Here is an 18,359-nt window from a genome sequence, read left to right on the forward strand (position 1 = left end):
TACCATACTGTCTTGATGATGACAGCTTTGTAGTGGAGGCTAAAGTCTGGGATTGTGATGCCTCCCGTTTTGGTTTTCTTCTTCAATATAACTTTGGCTATTCAGGTTTTTTTTGTGGTTCCATACGAATTTTAAGATAGTTCTAGCTTTGAGAAGAATGCTGGTGCAACTTTGATGGGGATTGCATTGAATGTGTAGATTGCTTTGGGTAGTAATGGCATTTTAACAATGTTTATTCTTCCTATCCATGAACACAGAATGTTTTTCCATTTCTTTGTGTCGTCTTCATTTTCCTTAGTAAGTCTTCTATAGTGTTCAGCATACAGGTCTTTTACATCTTTGGTTAGGTTTATTCCTAGGTATCTTATGGTTTTTCGTGGAATTGTGAATGGGATCTGTTTCTTGCTTTCTCTTTCTGTCGCTTCATTTTTGGTGTATAAGAATGCAACTGATTTCTGTACGTTGACTTTGTAGCCTGCGACTTTACTGAGTTCATTGGTCAGTTCTAGAAGGCTTCTGGTGGAGTCGAACAGATTTTCCATGTAGAGTATCATGTCATCTGCAAAAAGGGAAAATTTGACTTCTTCTTTGCCAATTTTGATGCCTCTTATTTCCTTTTGTTGTCTGATTGCTGATGCGAGGACTTCCAGCACTATGTGAAACACCAGTGGTGAGAGTGGACACCCCTATCGTGTTCCTGATCTCAGGGGGAAAGCTGTCAGTTCTTTCCCATTGAGGATAACATTGGCTGTGGGCTTTTTGTAAATGGCTTTTATGATGTTTAAATAAGTTCCTTCTATCCCAACTTTCTCAAGGGTTTTTATTAAGAAGAGATGCTGTATTTTGTCAAATGCTTTTTCAGCATCTATCAACAGGATCATATGATTTTTTTCTTTTGTTTTGTTGATGTGGTGTATCACATTAATGAATTTGCGAATACTGAACCAGCCTTGTAACCCAGGAATAAATCCCACTTGATCATAATGGATAATACTTTTTATATGCTGTTGAATTCAATTTGCTAGTATCTTGTTGAGTATTTTTGCATCTGTATTCATTAAGGATATTGGCCTGTAGTTCTCTTTTTTCGTTGGGTCTCTGCCTGGCTTAGGAATCAAAGTGATATGTGCTTTGTAGAATGAGTCCGGTAGTCTTCCTTCCATTTCTATTTTTTGGAATAGCTTGAGAAGGATTGACATTAACTCTGCTTTGAATGTCTGGTAGAATTCCCCTGGGAATCCATCTGGGTGGGCCAATGTCTTTATTTGTTGAGTGGTGATATGTTGAATTGCCTTGGTCAATGCTGGAAAAGAAGCTACAAGAATGATAAAACTAGGGGCGCCTGGGTGGCTCAGTCGGTTAAGCGTCCGGCTTTGGCTCAGGACATGAACTCACGGTTCCTGGGTTTGAGCCCTGCGTCAGGCTCTGTGCTGACAGCTCAGAGACTGGACCCTCTATTTGGATTCTGTGTCTCCCTCTCTGACCCTCCCCGCCGTACTGTCTCTCTCTCTCTCTCAAAAAAGAAAAAAAAAAAGAAAAAAATTATAAAACTAAATTATTTTTGCTGTGCCTTCATGCTTACAATTATACTGTGCTTAATATTTTATAAAGTAAAGGGAATAGCTATCTGACAACCCCAAAATGAGAACAACATAATAAGAGCTACCTGTTATTATAGTAAAGTATTGCTCGTGATTTATATGCCTTTTCTCTCCTCCTTATAGTAATTTTTAAGGAAAGTCTCATAACTCCCAAGTTCAAAAGGATCGAATAACTTGCCCAGGGCCACATGGGGAAAATGTGTCCGGTGATCCAGGAATCAAAGCCTACATCTATCTACTGCAGACTATGGCAGGGGAGGCATACAGGGTGGAAAAGAACCTCATGAGATCACCAGACCAACCCCTTCCTCTGGGAGGTGCTGCCGACAGAGGAAAACTCCGGACTTCCCATCAACGCGAGTTTCCAGTAACTCCAAGGATTATCACCTCTTTCATACAATATATTTTAGGTTCCATCACTCCATGTGTGCACCACTATGTTAGGGAAGGAACGAACTATGGGACAATGAGAGTCTGATAGTGGCCACTGGGGTCCCTGAGCAGGACTCGCTGAGGGCCACCAAGGCACTTGGTGCGCGTGGTCACGGGTCAGCATCCTTCTGTCTAAGGAGCCAATGGCACACGTCATCTGCCCAGATTCACATATACGGCTGCTCTGGGAGGTTGCATTCCACTCAAGGGCTCTGCTGTGTTAGAAAAGACAGCTTTCAATTATCCTTCTGTGAAATTCAGCCACTGTGAAAGATCAGCTGCCTTAACCCCAAATCACGATCCCAGTCACAAGCCTGTGTGGATGAGTCAGGCTGAAGGAAAACGTGAAGAACACACTCGCTCAAAGCAACCTTTGCCGCAGGTCTTTGTTTAGGCTTCATGGAGATCCTAGCTGAGGCCCTTTCTTTGCAGAAGAGCTCACCAGAAGCTCACCAGAATCTGGTACAGAAGAAGGCTGCGTACAGGGTGGGGGAAGAGAGAAAAAGAGAGGTAGGAAGGGGGATGTTGGGGAGGTCAATACCAGCGGGCTCCATGGCCACTGAGGGGGCTGCTCTTTAGGGTCCCCAGAGAAGCCAGCCTTGGTCATAATAATAGTAAGTGACATCTGCTAAACACCCAAGTGTCAGGCACTGAGACAGGCTCCCTCAACGACATCCACACAATCACTCCAAAAGCAGGGGATTAGTCCCCCTTGCCCTTGGCAGTGAGTGGGGGATTTGAACTCAGGCATGTGACTCCAGCATCTGTCCTATTTCCAACATGGCGCAGACTGACTCGCATCAGTAAGAAGCCAACCTGCTTAATCTGGGATGTGCTCCGGGGTCTTCAGCCAATCCAGTTCCTCCTACCGACATGCACCTGTTTCGTAAACTCTATAATCTATTTATCTTGAGTGATTTAACTTCCTCATGCTCCAGCTAGGGGGCAAATAACAGTACCTACTTCGTACACCAAGATGAGTATTAGAAGCGTTAGGATTCATAATGCTTGTAGAGCAAGCCTAGCCCACAGCGTCACGTAAGTGGCTGTTACATAAAATCCTCACTAAAGAAAGCTTGCCCCTGCGGCATTTGGGAGAACGGCCATGTTATCCAGCAGAGAAAACAGGAGCACAGAGAACCTGGGCCGGAGGAAGGCTCGGAAGGCAGACAACAAAGAAGATTCTTGTGTCTGAGGGGCTCAGGAAGGAGGATGTGGGCATCCAGCCTGAAGCCAAAGGTCTGAGGTCAGCAGGCACGGAGCTGCAAACTGAGCCCTTCAGTTCTATCTTCTCCATTGGGAAACATGATAGTGAAGTTGGTGATTGTAGGATAACAGCGCCAAGAGGGGGCTGACTCACAGGATGCATGTGTGGTGGCCATGGAAATGCCCACAGCCACAACTACGTTCATGTGGAATTACACCCCCGGGAAGAAAGAACGCCAGGCAGGGTTCTGGGAACACTGGTGCTCATCTCCAAAGAGCCACAGATTGTCCCAGGAGCCAGAGGCCACCCTGGCCTGGCTTCTGCCTTCCCCCAGACACCCCAGGGGCCCCTGCACACTGGTTAGGGTGCTTGCCTCAGCTTCCCAAGGAGTTGGGTCTCCCCCTACCAGAGCACGGATGAACAGCTGTCATCTCACTGGCTTTACGGAAGGCCCGAGACCTGCTTTAGGACCAGAGAAAATAAAATCCATACTGCCGATCAATGCCGGCATACTTGGTCACCCACGAGGAGGCGCGCAGGCACCTGCCTGGAGCAAGACGTTCCCAAGCAGCCACTCTGTGCCAGCACTGGGGCCGGGGCTGGCCCACTGCCCCCTCCTGCCCTGTGGGAGCACAAGCCTGAAGAACGCATGGCGCACAGTGGGGCAGAGTGTGTGCAGCGCACAGTGGGGCAGAATGTGCACAGCGCACAGTAGGGCGGAGTGTGGAAGGAGGAGAGTGCCCCACCCTGCCCCCCACGTCCATTTCTGGAAAAGGAGTGGCCAAGGAAACATGCTCCCGCCTTCTCACGGTTGACAGGGCTGGGGATAAAGCACGGGGTATTTGTTTGCCGAGTGACTAATATCCTGACCTTGCTACACTTCGTCTCTCAGCCCCCCATCCCCGTCCCCAGTACGTTGCTTCGGTCTTCATTACCCATTCAGATACCCTCCGCCCAAGCCACAGCTTTTCCGGACTGTAGCAGATCTCCGGTGCCAACATGCCCTGCTCAGAATGCAGCCAGCGCCAAAGCAACACGGCCACACAGTGCCTGCCATGGCTATGACGGTGTCTCTAAAATGTCAACCACACCCCGGCCCTCTCCCTGAAAAAATAAGGAAAAAAAAACCCCTCCTGTTAGGGGACAGTAAAAAGAATGCTCAGTACAGTTGCAGATAATGCTTTTCTTTATTAAAAATATAATTTCAGCGGTGCCTGAGTGGCTCAGTTAGTTAAGCGTCCGACCTTGGCTCAGGTCATGATCTCACAGTCCATGGGTTCAAGCCCCTCATTGGGCTCTGTGCTGACAGCTCAGAGCCTGGAGCTGCTTCAGATTCTGTGTGTGTGTGTCTCTCTCTCTGACCCTTCCTGCTCATGCTCTGTCTCTTTCTCTCTCTCAAAAACAAATAAATGTTAAACAATTTTTTTAGTTTTTTAAAAGGAAAAAAGAAAACAATAGATAATTTGGGAGACGTGGCCTGTAGATACTTTTGCTGTTCGCTAATTCCCCTTACGTGAAAAGATCGGGTTCACTCTGACTTACAACATCTCTGCTGTCCTGACGCCCAGCCTTTTTGGTGGCCTCCTTCTCTTCCACGACTCCTCGTGCATGTCCTGACCTCTGCAGACTTTGTTTGATTTCTCATTTGATGGGTGTTTCTTTCTCCAAACACATTGTTGTTGTGTTTTTTTTTTTAACGTCTATTTATTTTTGAGAGACAGGGAGAGACGAATCATCTTAAATCTCATTGTTTGAGAGACAAATCGGACGCTCAACTGACTGAGCCACCCGGGCGCCCCCCAAACACATCTTTTATATATGAATTCTAGCAGTTACACAACTAATCACATTGTAAATACATGCTTGCAAGTTTTGGCTATCCCTGCCCCTCCCTGGGCGCACCTCCCCGCTCACTCCAATTACTCAATTGTGAGCTACTTCGGGTCAAGAATTCTGTAATAGTTATCATGATATCACTGTGTAAAACACAGTGCTTGGCAAAAATAATGGACATTCATTAAGTATATTTGGAATAAAATTTTTTTTAAGATTTTATTTTTAAGTAATCTCTACACCCAATGCGAGGCTTAAATTTATAACCCTGAATCAAGAGTCACAGGCCTTATAAATGGAGCCGACTAGGCGCCAGGGGGAAGGAATGCATTTGAATGAAAATTCCCAAATGTTAACTCCCTAGCTCTCCCTGGCCTAGCTGATTCCCAGGTTTTATGCAAAGGTGTCTCCAAGCACCCCTTCAATGACTATAGCTAATCCTTCACTGTCTCATTCCCAGTGATCGATCGGATTCTTCTCAAGAAATCGGATCTGTGACAGGTGTGGTCAGTTCTCGTCACCCAGCGTGGCAGAGCGCTGGCTGAAGGAGGCCGGATTGAGGCTGAGCTTCTATTCTTTTTCACAGTTTCAACCACTGGCGACTGGCAGCCTGTTATACACCAGGGACACCCTGTGCTGAGTCCAGCTTGCAGGGACTCAAAAGTGGCGGCGAGCTTGTGCTGCAACCCAGCACATGTGTGAACTTGGGGGGGGTCCCTCCAGCTTCTTGGCTCCGCTCTCCGGGTTTACGAGACGGGAAACAAGGCTGCCCTACTTTCTTTCAGTCAGGATCACTTGATAGAAGACAATGCATTCTTTCCCTCGCTCTAGAAACTGTTCACGTCCCTAAACAAAAAGCCCAAGCTGAAAAAGTCTGGGTGTTGCTGAAAAGCATTCAGGGACAGAGCGCAGAGCACAAGGAGGTGTTGGAGCTCCAGTCCAGGGATGCGAGTGAGCCCAGGGACTCAGGGACCATGCGGGGCCCAGTGAGGAGCCTGGGTCACTCCTGCCAAAGACCATTTCTAAACTATAAGTTCTGGGCGACTGCAGAAAGACTGTGTCCTGGTAATTGTAAAAGCCTTGGATGAATGAGACACTCATTCTTGTGCAGGTGGGAAGGGCAGGAGAGAAAGCGTGGCTGTCAGACCCAGAGCCAGGGAGATGGATGGGGACAGGGACAGGCCGGTCTCCTAACTCCCGGCTGGACCCCCACCCCTTCTTCAGTGGGGAGGGGTCTGACGCTGACGTCAGAATGCAGATGTGCAGGCAAACCTGGTCTGGTCGCACTTAGCAGGCATCGTGGTTTCATAAATTGAAGGTCCGGGACAACCTTGCGTCCAGCAAGTCTCTCGTGGCCGTTTTCCAGCAGCATTTGCTCACTTTGTGTCCATCACATGTTGGTTATTCTCGCGATATTTCAAACATTTTCATTATCATTACATTGGTTATGATGATCTGTGGTCAGTGATGGTGACTTGCTGAAAACTCACATGATTAGCACTTTTAGCAATAAATATTTATTTTCAAATATTTATTTTTGAGAGAGAGAGACAGAGAGAGGGAGACAGACAGACAGACAGACAGAGCGGCAGAGGTGCAGGGAGAGAGGGTGCAAAGGCTCCGAAGCAGGCTGCGCACTGACAGCAGCGAGCCTGAGGGCGTGGACCCGCGAACCACAAGATCATGACCTGAGCCAGAGTTGGATGCTCAACAGACTGAGCCACCCAGGCGGCCCAGCAACAAGTATTTTGAAATAAAGGTATGTATCTTGTTATTTTGGACATAATACCATCTCACACAATAGACCACAGTATAGTGTAAACATAGCTTTTATAAGACTTGGGAAGCCAAAAAGTTCATTTGACTCATTTTACTGTGAGACTCACTTTACTACAGCTGTCGGGAACCAAACCCGTGAGGTCTCTGAGAGGTGCCCGTGCTGGGTACACGTTGAATTATGATGATGTTGCTGGGAATGCTCCTGATCGTGTATGGTTGAGTCCATGGCCTGGCTCCAGTCATTCCCAATTAACCCTCCTGTTTCTGTTCGAGGTAAAGGGCGCCTCCAGCCAATGTTAAAAGTGGAATCTCTTCTGCGCCTTCTAGCTGCCGCCTGTTGTCCAGATTGTGGTCCAAGAGTGGCGTGGGTGGAGGAACTGTTTCTCTTGGAAAAAGGTATTGTAATAAGGTCTATTGGCTCTGGATGTGCTCCTCTAAAATGGGTAAAATCTGGGCTTTTTTTTTTTTTTATCATGTCGATAAGCGAAGTTCATCGTGCTAGACTGATCCATGTTAGAAGAAAATTCTGCAAAGGACCAATGAGTTCTTAAGTTCCCTAACTGTTCTAAGGCCACACAGTGTGGCCCTCTCCATGGAGTCCTGTGGGTCCACAGGTCTGGAGTCAATGAGCAGAAAAGGCGCTCCTGGCCCATGTGATGTTCTGTCGGGGGTAGATCCCCAGATACTCAGAAGCGTGCATCGTGGAAGCCACTGATGGCTGTCACCACCCCAATCCCCCGTGGTCTCCTAGACGCCATCCTATGAGAGGTCCCAGTATGTTCCGGAGGGAGTGCTGAAATCCAGGGGACGGGCCATGACTGGTCCAAGCTGGGGGTGAGCAAATGTTTTCTCTAAGTGGCCAGATAGTAAGAATTTTTGGGTTGGTGGGCATCTGGCCCCTGCTGTAACTAGTTAATCTGCTGCCCTGGATAACATGTGCACGAGCAAACACGGCTGTGCTCCAGCAAAGCTTTTTTATAAAAGCAGGTAACGGGTGGGATTTGGTCTGTGGGTCATAGTTTGCCAACTCTTTTCACAGTTAGAATATTAACATTTTCCATTTTTCTCTTTGAATGGATATTTCTATCTCCTCTAGTTCCTTTTCAGAATTTTATTTTATATCATACAGTTTAATGTTTAAGTCTTATTTATCACCCTGCTATCATTCTTTGTCACAGAAATATGTGTAATAAATTGAATTTAATAGCTTTTAGAGCTTTGAGGCTCAAAGTGTCAAAATCTGTATCTTGAGTTATCAATTCTGATTATTAAGACACAACTGATCAAGGACATAAATATACAGTGTTTCATAGCACATGACAACTGTATGAAATTCAACTTTCAGTGCTCATAAATAAAGTTCTATTGGAATACAAAGAAACCCATAAATATATTCAAATTCTGATAAACAGTAACAAAACATAAACATACGTTTATTGGAAATCCATCTTGCAGTGAGATGGTTTTTATTGGTTCCTCTGTGCACAGATGAGTATCATTATTACTTGAATGTGATGGTGTTCAGCACTAGTTTTAGGTCTCCTTTAATTTCAGCCTTGAGGAAACTCCTCCCTATAGATGGGATGGAAGCAGTTTTGGTTTTTGTTTTTACAGCAGTGTCCTTCACCTCTGAACCCCATCTGAGTCATATGCCAAACACCACATCGCCATCTATGACCTAAAAGTCTTTTAGTGGCCGTTAGGTCCTCCTTCGATTCTATTGAGGCTAAAGAAGCAGAAACCACCTGACTGACCAAAGGGGTCACTTCTCAGTTGTGAGGTACGACATGTGTGTGCCACTCACGGCCCTTGCCCAAACATTGCAGACACCCTCACGTCCTCTCCATCCCTGGAGGCCTACTCTTCTCTGTGTGGCACACATTTAACTAATGTCATGGCCAGAACCCTTCCTATTTGCTACGCAACAGGAGCTCAGAAAGCCAGAAACTCACGAACTCTTCTTCTTGCTGGTCACACTTACTAGTCAGGCCTGCCAACTTCAACACCCCGCATTTAAGTGTGGGCGACAGGAAACACAGGAGCTATGGCAATGTCCCCTTCCTAGTCCCGCAGCAGAGTGGTCACCTGCCTCCTCTCTGTCTTGGCCCAGAACTTCTATCTTGCAGCTCTGACTGCACTGTGCCTGCTGTCGCAGGTCTGGGTCTTTAGGTTCTGTTTTAAACCACAGACATGAATTCTGGATGACTTCGGTCATCTTACTGGGAAGATACGGTGGCTTAAAGAATTAAGGGGAAAGCTGAATGTCCAAGACTTGAGGGGGCGGTGCCAGGGGTCGCAGTGAGGGAACATCACCCCGGGTCAACGTTCTGTCACCTATCTTGGGAGCACTCAGCTCCAACTGTCCTCAGTGGATGTGCTGCTCATCCAAGATTCAAAGTGCCAGAGAGGATCAGACTGGCATTGCTGCGGTCACGGGCCTGCTTATTGACTGGGGTGGTCCATCTGCCAACTTTTCAATATCCTAAGTTTTCTTTTCTCCTTGCTTTGCCCAAATCAATGTCTGCATTACTACTGCAACCCGAGTTCCCTGTGTGCCGCCAGCCTGCAGGAAAACACTATAAACATAAGGGAATCTAATAATGTTTCCAATGGTGCAGGCTCCGTGCCTCCTCCTGTCAAAGCAGGACGTCAGTCTCCACCCACAGCGTGTCTCCTCAGTGTTTTCTCTTTCTTCTTCTTGTTTTTAATCTTTATTTATTTTTGAGAGTGAGACAGAGAGAGACAGAGCATGAGCAGAGGAGCAGCAGATACAGAATCTGAAGCAGGCTCCAGGCTCTGAGCTGTCAGCACAGAGCCCGACACGGGGCTCGAACTCATGAACTGTGAGATCATGACCTGAGCCGAAGTCAGACGCCTAACCGACTGAGCCACCCAGAAGCCACCTCCTTGGTGTCTTCTAGAGTCCTCGGGAAGTCCCGCAGGAAGTCACTAGCGGTGCCTCCGTTTTCCAGCCCTGCTGACCTCGTAGACTTCTCGGTTGTAGAGAAACCACAAGACGGAGGGTTTCTGCGGCCAAGCCCTGCTCTCCTGTGCCAATGCCAAATCCCTGCCACCTTCCCTCAGTGCTGCCAGGGCCAATGATCCTCCCCGGGCTTGAGCTTCAGCCCTCAGAGGAGAACGCCTCTCTCCCCAGGTCTGTGTCACACATGATGCCCAAGGCTGCAGAGCAACACTGGGTCCCATGTTTCGTGGTGGAAACAGCTTCTTTGTTTCTGCCTGGGGCCAGGCTAGAGAATATACCAGAAGTCTCCCGTTTCACTTCTCTCCTTTCCACTCCTTGAAGTTCCTGGTATTAATCAATGTTCCCGCAGAAAAAAAGAACCAATAGGAGATTGTATCCTTCTGTCTGTCTGTCTATCTATCTATCATCATCTGTTGAGAGAGACATTTTAAGAAACTGGCTCATAGGGCCATGGAGGCTGGCAAGTCAAACGAAAACCTTTAGGGTAGTCTCGGAGGAGAGTGGCTGCTGCAGCGGGAGTCCACGGGCCATCTGCCGGAAGAATGCCTTCTTCCTTGGGGGACTCCATCTTTTCTCAAAAAGCCTTCCACTCCTTGGGTAGGGCTCACAAATAGAGGATGATCTGCCTTACCCCAAGTCTTCTGATTTAAATGTTAATCTGATCTAGAACATATCTTCACAGCAACATCTAGATTACTGTGGTTTTTTTAATCTTTATTTTTGAGAGAGAGAGAGAGAGAGAGAGAAACAGGTCACAAGCCGGGGAAGGGGCAGAGAGAGGGGTAGACACAGAACCAAAGTAGGCTCCAGGCTCCATGCTGTCAGCACAGAGCCCATGCGGGGCTCGAACCCACAAACCGTGAGATCATGACCTGAGCTGACGCTTAACCGACTGAGCCCCACAGGCACCTCTCTAGACTACTGTTTGACCAAACCCCGAGGGAGCATGGCCTAGCCAGGCGGACACATAAAATCAGCCATCATAGCTCCTTATTTAAACACACTAACAGAAGCCCATGGTTGTCGGCCTAAAAATGCATCCTAAATGCTCACTGTGAATACTACAGATTTAGTCAAGGCCTACTAAACCTTGTATATCGAAGTAAATCTTTCTTCTTTTTTAAAACCTTTAAAATGATGTGTTCAGAGGCCAATGGCTTACGAAAAATATCTCAAAGATTTTATTCATGCTCTTAAGGTGACATGTCACACCATGTCACAGTCTGCACTTTCCCTGAAAGTGCAGACATTTAGAAATTCAGTCATTCAATGGATGCGGCACCCACTCAACTCTGATGGCCCAGAAAGGACACACGTTAGCGTGACGCACCTCGGGTAAGCGAGGCGGTGAGGAGCTCAAAGTGCCCAAGGGAAGGGAGTGACATGTGGCGGCGCGGGCTGAGGCCACTGTACCCGACCTCCTTCCCTGCTGTTCACTCCGGGTCCCAGGCCGACCTCGCTGCTGTGGCTGCGAGGGAGGCGCACATGCGCAGTTCAAGAGGAAACAAAACCCACACGATCCCTTTCACACCGTTTGGGAGCGGGTTGTCCACTGCTTCGGCAGACTTGAAACTGGGGTCCAGGCGGCTGGCTGGGCAAGGACACCTGCCGCACGGCCGGAGGAGAGGGGCCAGAGGCCGTGTTCCTGGGGAGACTGCAAGGACGCTCCTGAACCTGAGACTGACAGTGACCTTGGCTAGCCACTCGGTCGTTCCACGTTTCAGACCTCCCTGCCTCTAAAACGGGGCTAATCTCTTGCCCTCTCACTGAGTCGTATAAGGGTTACATGAACTAAGTCAGCAGAAAAGGCAAACTCCATGCCATGCCCACAGCAGGCATCCTTGACATATTTGTGATATTTCATCTATTCATAGTAAAAATCAGTGGCCAGAATTTAAATGCTTAGCTTTCACTGACGACAATGTACGGTTTTCCAAATTCCCAGCCGCCTTGTGACTCGGTCGCTCTGACAATGAGGAGTCTGAGAGCTACAGTCCTGTCTCTGTGGGGATCTGTCACAGACAGGCTGGGGTCTGTAACCTCAAGTGCCCGAGCACGGGACAAGCCCCCGTAGATGGTCCCGTTTTCCCTGGGAAGCTGGGCGGCTCTCACTCTGTGGCGGAAGGCAAGGTTCCACTGGGGGAATAGCAACACTCAGGTGACGGGAGCGAGGAATCGGAATGGGGGAGAGAAAGCACAGCCCAGATTTTGTGTGTGTTTTATGTGCACCTGGTCATAAAGGCACGTGTGTAAAATGTGGGAAACTTGGAACCTAACTGGAGCGTAGAGGGAAGGGAAAAGTTATATATATATACGTTATCTCCCAACGCCAATGTTAACAGTATTGATGGTGAGTTCCCTTTCAGCCTTGTTGGTTTCTTTTATTATATAGTGATTATACTGTACACCCATTTTTCATCGTAGATTTTTAAAAATGGTATTTTTGAGAGCGAAAGAAAGCATAAGTGGAGGAAGAGGGGGGGGCGGGACAAAGGATCTGAAGTGGGCTCTGTGATGAGAGCAGAGAGTCCGATGCGGGACTCGAACTCCTGACCCATGAGATCATGATCTGAGCTGAAGTCGGATGCTTAACCGATGGAGCCACCCAGATGCCCCTGCATTGCATTTTTTTAATATAATGTTTTAATGTAAGAATCCACCCACGTTAATACAATATATACACTATTTTAAAGGCCTCATCATAGTCTATCAAGTTGAATATGCCCTAATTTACTTCCACTGTTCTGCTGGTGGACATGTAGATTACTTCTGTTTTTGTGTTACAAATAATCCAGCACACCTCAGTTTTGTGCAGTGTTAAAAAATACTCCATCTTCTCTTTAGTTATGTGTTTTCAAAAATGAAAGGACTGGGCTCGGGGGCTTGGACGTGTTAACGGCCCTCCATATGCGTTAGTAGGAGGGTGTGCCCACTGGGGTTACACCAGCAGTGGGTGAGGGTGCCTTGTTCAGTGTACCCCTGTCAACACGGAGTAGAACGATGAAAAAAAAATCACTGACTTAATGAGGAAAAGAAAACTACTTGAAGCATACATTTCTATCCCCTTGCATTCTAGTGAGGTTCAATATCTTCCCAAATATTTGCTCACTTGTGAACGCCCTTAGCCCATGGTGAGAATTTTTAATATTACTGTATTTTCCTTCAGGATGTTGCAAATCCACTGGAGCATGTCTAAAACACACGGTGGAGTTTATACCAAAAGGGCAGGAGTGCTAGTTTATGAATCCTGTGAACCGTGTGGCTGCCCGAGGAATAAGTGATCAGATAGAAGTGAAGGATATTCAGCTCCAAGTGAAAAGAAATGAAGCGTTAAGTTGTCTCAGAAAAACCAAAGCAAATGACACAGGCATAATGAGGAGATGTGTTTTGACTTCAATTCCAAGGATCATTTTTTTTTCTTATTCCCTGACAACAGTCTCCCAAATTGGTCTGTGTTAAAGATAATGGCACAAAGTGACAAAAATCAGAAAGAATGATTTTTATAATGAAGCAAAGAACTAGGAAGCCAATTTGTTCCCAAGGAAAACAGGAGTGTTGTTCTTGAATCAATTGGACCGCAAATGACAAAGGCTGATAATGCAAGGTCTGGGCTCACTCTGAAAGTTTTGTTTCCTGCAGAAGTTCTTAAAATGCAACTACTATACATCTTATTTTTAGTATTTGCATAAATCTAAACAAGAAGTTGTTGAGAAGATAACTTTACATAGATATATGACAGGGGGAACGATCTGGTAGGATCCCATTGGCTGTATAATCTCCAAAAAAAGGAATCCATCACTCATTCTATAATAAATTCATCTAATGTTTGTTAACTTCTCAAAGCTAAAAATTCTAAACTGACAACAAAAATGGATTTTAATGCAAAACATATGGAGCAAAAGAACTGATGGTGAGCTGTGGGAAGCTGCAAAGATTCCGCTGCTCGGCCATTTACTAGCCGGTAATGTCACTCCCTGAGGGGAGTTGCAAAAATAGGCAGGGAAGCGGTACTCCCTGTCAGGAGAAGCCAGAAGAACAAAGATCAATCGCCTACAAGCAGGGTGGTATCGGCCCTTCACGTGCTGTGCTAAAAACTTTAGTTTCTTTCCTTCTTTACCCTAGCTTGACCCTATTTCCTAGCAACCAACCCTGTCAGTTCTCGCCCTAAACCCTATATAGGTGTGGGTTTTCTTTTCAGTGAAAGGAGAGTGTGTGAGGAATAATAAAGAGGCTTGATCAGAAATGCTTGTCTTGCCTCACTCTCTGGGCTCCCCTTCCTGCCCTACTCTCTCTCCCTCCCTCAGGAACGGACCTGCAAGGATTTACTGCCCGGCCGGCCGGGGCGGGACATGACAGTGAGCTAACCAGCTTATCATAATTTCAGCAATGACCATGAAAAGGGAATTTTTGCTTAAAATTAAAATATGTTTACTGTAACAAATAACCAAACAGAACACTAGGACATGAGACAAAAAAGAAGAAAGATGAACTTACAGATTCCACCATTTCCACAGAGCGGAGACACAATTTGGGTCCCTCCCTGATGAACCCGACATTTCTAAGCCAAGTCGCTCCTTTAGAACTACACCGGCTCAGGTGCCTGATACAGTCATTTATTTTTGATGCAATTTGTTAGTTTTTTGCATGAATGTCTACCGTAGACTCCTAGCTCTTTAATGTTTTGTGGACCAGAATTCATATTGTTAGAATCATTCATGGCTCCCATGCATATGGTGGCCACTGGATAGTCGGCTTGAAATTAAATGAATGCAGCAAAAATGGGATTAACCTGCATAGGAAGGGAAAAGCACAGCGTGGCCAGCGGGCAGTGAATTATGGGTCTGAACATGGTCTCGCAAAAGTGGTCCCCTCTGCAATGTCACAGAGCTGCCACCAACCATTTCACAGAGATCACACACACACACACACACACACACACACACACACACACACACACACTGTGTTCTTCATAGATTTTGACACGACAGTGGTTCTAAATCTAACTGCTTGACTATGAATCTACCAGAAGAATATTCAAAATAAAATAAATCACTTCTAAACCAAGAGGTGAAGTTCAGATCGCACTAGGCACAGAGAACCAATGACCAACACGGAGGCGGGCACCGTGCCCGCAGTGCCTTCCCCCCGCACGACCCCAGCTTTTGCCAGGTAAAGTCTGTATTTAAAGTCTCAATAATCTCTTGTAAACTATTTTTTTCCTGTTTCAAGAAACTAGACAGGCTTTAAAAGCTGTCACTAATGAGAAATCTTTCATACATGATTCAAGCCACAATGGCCCCTAAGTGCCGCCCGTGACGGATCTGGCGTGTCTGCTCTAGGCTGAGGGGTCTGCTGCTGCGTCAGGAACGTCAACTCCTCTGGACCGTCCTTCAGGTTATAAAAAACACTGTCAGCCCACAGGTCATACATCCGAGGTGCTTTGACGTAAACATACTTCTCTAATACACTGGGCCTTAGAGAAATTTCTAGAAGCAAAAACCTGCCACATGCATCACAGATGTTTTCCCTAGACAGGCTCCTATGATGAACTTGAATAAAACAGGGAACAAGCCCCACTTTGTCATCTCTTTTGATTTCAGACAATATTATTACAATCCTTAGACTCCCAGAAATGCCCCCACAGGACATTATACAAGATTGAAACAGGGGCGCCTGGGGGGCTCAGTCAGTTAAGTGTCCGACTTTGGCTCAGGCATGATCTCATGGTTTGTAGGTGTGAGCCCCGCGTCGGGCTCTGTGCTGACAGCTCGGAGCCTGGAGCCTGCTTCCGATTCTGTATCTCTCTCTGCTCCTCTTCTACTCCTGCTCTGTCACTCTCTCAAAATTAAATAAGCATTTTAAAAAAATGATTAAAACAGCAAAATTCCCAAATTCTCCTCAGGATCCTCCTTCTGCCAACGTTGATTAAACAAGTGTGGGTGTGTTCTGTGCTAGACATACCGATTGTGGACGGCTTCTCAGTAACTGCCCCTCTCCCCCACTTTCTTTAAAAAACTAATGGAGCAAATTCACATTAGTTTTTTGGATATATTTCAAGGTATGCTTCTACAAGTGGTTGTTTTTGGATGTTCTTCTTTTGAGACTCCAGGGGGTTGTCATGCAACGTTGACATGAAAATGACGCAAGATTCAGGTCAGTGGGGACACCTGAGCCTCCTGCCTCCTCACCGGGTGGCTGGAAATGTAAAAGGGAAACTTAAACTACAGGCTTATGAACCATTCGCTGCCCCTTTATGGCTTATTTTTCAATATCTCCTGACTCCTTGACACGCTCTAGTCTAAATGAAGCGGCGCAGCATTCAATCCGAGGGCTGGCTCTCGAGTCCGGATCCTTCCATTCACCAGTGATATGATCCCGAGGTAGCACAGTGCTCACCTAGCGCTCCTGCCGTTGTGAGAGCGACGTGTCATTCAACCGGAAATGATCACGGCCCATACACACGACTCGGGGTGCACGTGGGGCTGAGAGGCTGGGGTTGTGTGTTTTACTGCGATTGGCTGTTCAGTAAATTTGGAGATTTGTCTGATCCACCGAGAAGAGGAAAAGAGAAAAATGGAAAGAACCAAGATCACGCAGGGCCTAGGGTTTCCTTCTCTACGCGGGTGAACCCATCGGTGGGCAGTAAAGAACTGCGTACTTTGATGCCTGCTGCAGTCGCGATGATCTGACTTTCGATGATGCCACGGCCTCTCGGGATCAAACCTGAATTCTTCGCCTGAACTGACCTGACTCTGCACGCCACTGCCACGATCGGTCTGTTCCAGGCCCTCCGCACACCCTGTGGGATCGTTTTGCTCCTGGCACACCCTGGCCAAGAATGCCTTGTGACTCCTCACCCCCATCTGGGTACCCTCTGGGGTCCCCTTGTTTTCCAGAAAAAGAACGTCCCAAAACTCTCTGGATCCCTTCTCTTTAAAATTCCTGAAGCCTCATTTGCACCATGCACTTGGCCGCTTTGGAACACTGTCCTGTTCGGTTTCTCAGCCCACAAGGATTTGCGTGCCTTCTACACACCGGGCTTTGTGTGCCCAGTGGGGTGGAAGGTACTGACCACGGACTGGGTCTGTTACTGACACGGGCGCAGCACCGCGGTGCCGTGGCACATGCTTGAGCCGAGTGCAGTGTAAGACCCAGCAGCTTGCTGGAGGCACAGCCGTGACATTCGGCCACACCACACTCTTCCACTCCTCACTGCTCTCACTGCCTGGCCTGCTAGCGCCTCTGTGCTCACGAACACCGTGTCATCTGGATTCCGTCCACACTCCGGCCACCAACCTGGTCACTTTGGAACCCATGTGCACGTGCCTGTTAGTCCCATGGCTTCCTCAGCTAGACCTCGACCCCCTGTGCCCATGTTCACCACCCAATGGATCCACCATGGAGACCACTAATTCGAACATCTTTTCCCCTACACAAAATTGTCTTTGCTAAATACGCCCATGGTCACAGTTCTTCAAGTTTACCAGGAACTCCTAGCTGATGGACCTCTTCGTTTTCTTCCCACCATTTAAGCTCCTTTCTGTCTTTCCTTCCTTCACTAACCAGATCAGTCTATCATTTTAATTTCTGCTTAAATATCTTAAACTCCATATCCCTGCATCCCGAAGTCTCCCCTCTCTCGTACCAATCCAGGAAGAGCCCGGCCAGCTATTTTCTTCATGTCTACATATGGGAGGCTGAGCATGGCTTGAGCAAAACACACAACGGGATGGTTGGAAGTACATGAATCGATGACTAGAACCCAGCTCCAACGCCTGGGTGGCCAACTTCCCTCATGTCTATTGCACATAATCTCTTCCAGCACCCAACTCTTATGTTAACCGCACTTGACCTTGACCCAACTTTACGGAGAAAGGAAGACACAGGATGCACCTCTGCATCATCCACTCCCAAGCAGAGGCTCACTTACAATGGAAGTCTCCTTCTCTTTCTTGCCACAAAGCTTCCACTCCTCCTATCACGGAGCTGCTATGGGGAGACATGGACAGATTCCTTGCCCTGAAAGTCATAGGCAGAACCCGGCCAGCACCCTGCCCCGGATAAAGAGAGCTCAACAGACTACATTTGCTTCAGTTGGTACCTCTGGTATCTCTTTAGAGCTCAGAGACATATCCCCTGGGGATCCCAAGGCGCTTAGCAGTCATCCCCATTAACCAGCTTTATGGGAAAATGCTGGGACTTGATAAGCGTCAGGATGTAAGTGAACGAACGAAGCAGGAGGGAAGAAGGAAAAGGTGAGGGAGGCAGGAGTCCTGTGCGTGTTCGTGGGACCAGTCGGTCTCCATCTTGCTCACAGCGAGGGGCATTGTGAATGCGAATGGGCTTTGCAGATGCCAGCGCCAGCAGAGACCGGAGAAGTCCACGGAACAAACACACACCAGACACTGGCTTATCAGGCTTATCGGGTTCCAAATACTCAGTGTATCAAAGAAATGCTCCGCCAGTCACTGGGGGAGAGTAAAAACACGTGTGCCCGTGGACTCCACCCTAGCTGTTCCCTTCA

This window comes from Suricata suricatta, chromosome 5, assembly GCF_006229205.1.
Source record: "Suricata suricatta isolate VVHF042 chromosome 5, meerkat_22Aug2017_6uvM2_HiC, whole genome shotgun sequence".
Lineage (NCBI taxonomy): Eukaryota > Metazoa > Chordata > Mammalia > Carnivora > Herpestidae > Suricata > Suricata suricatta.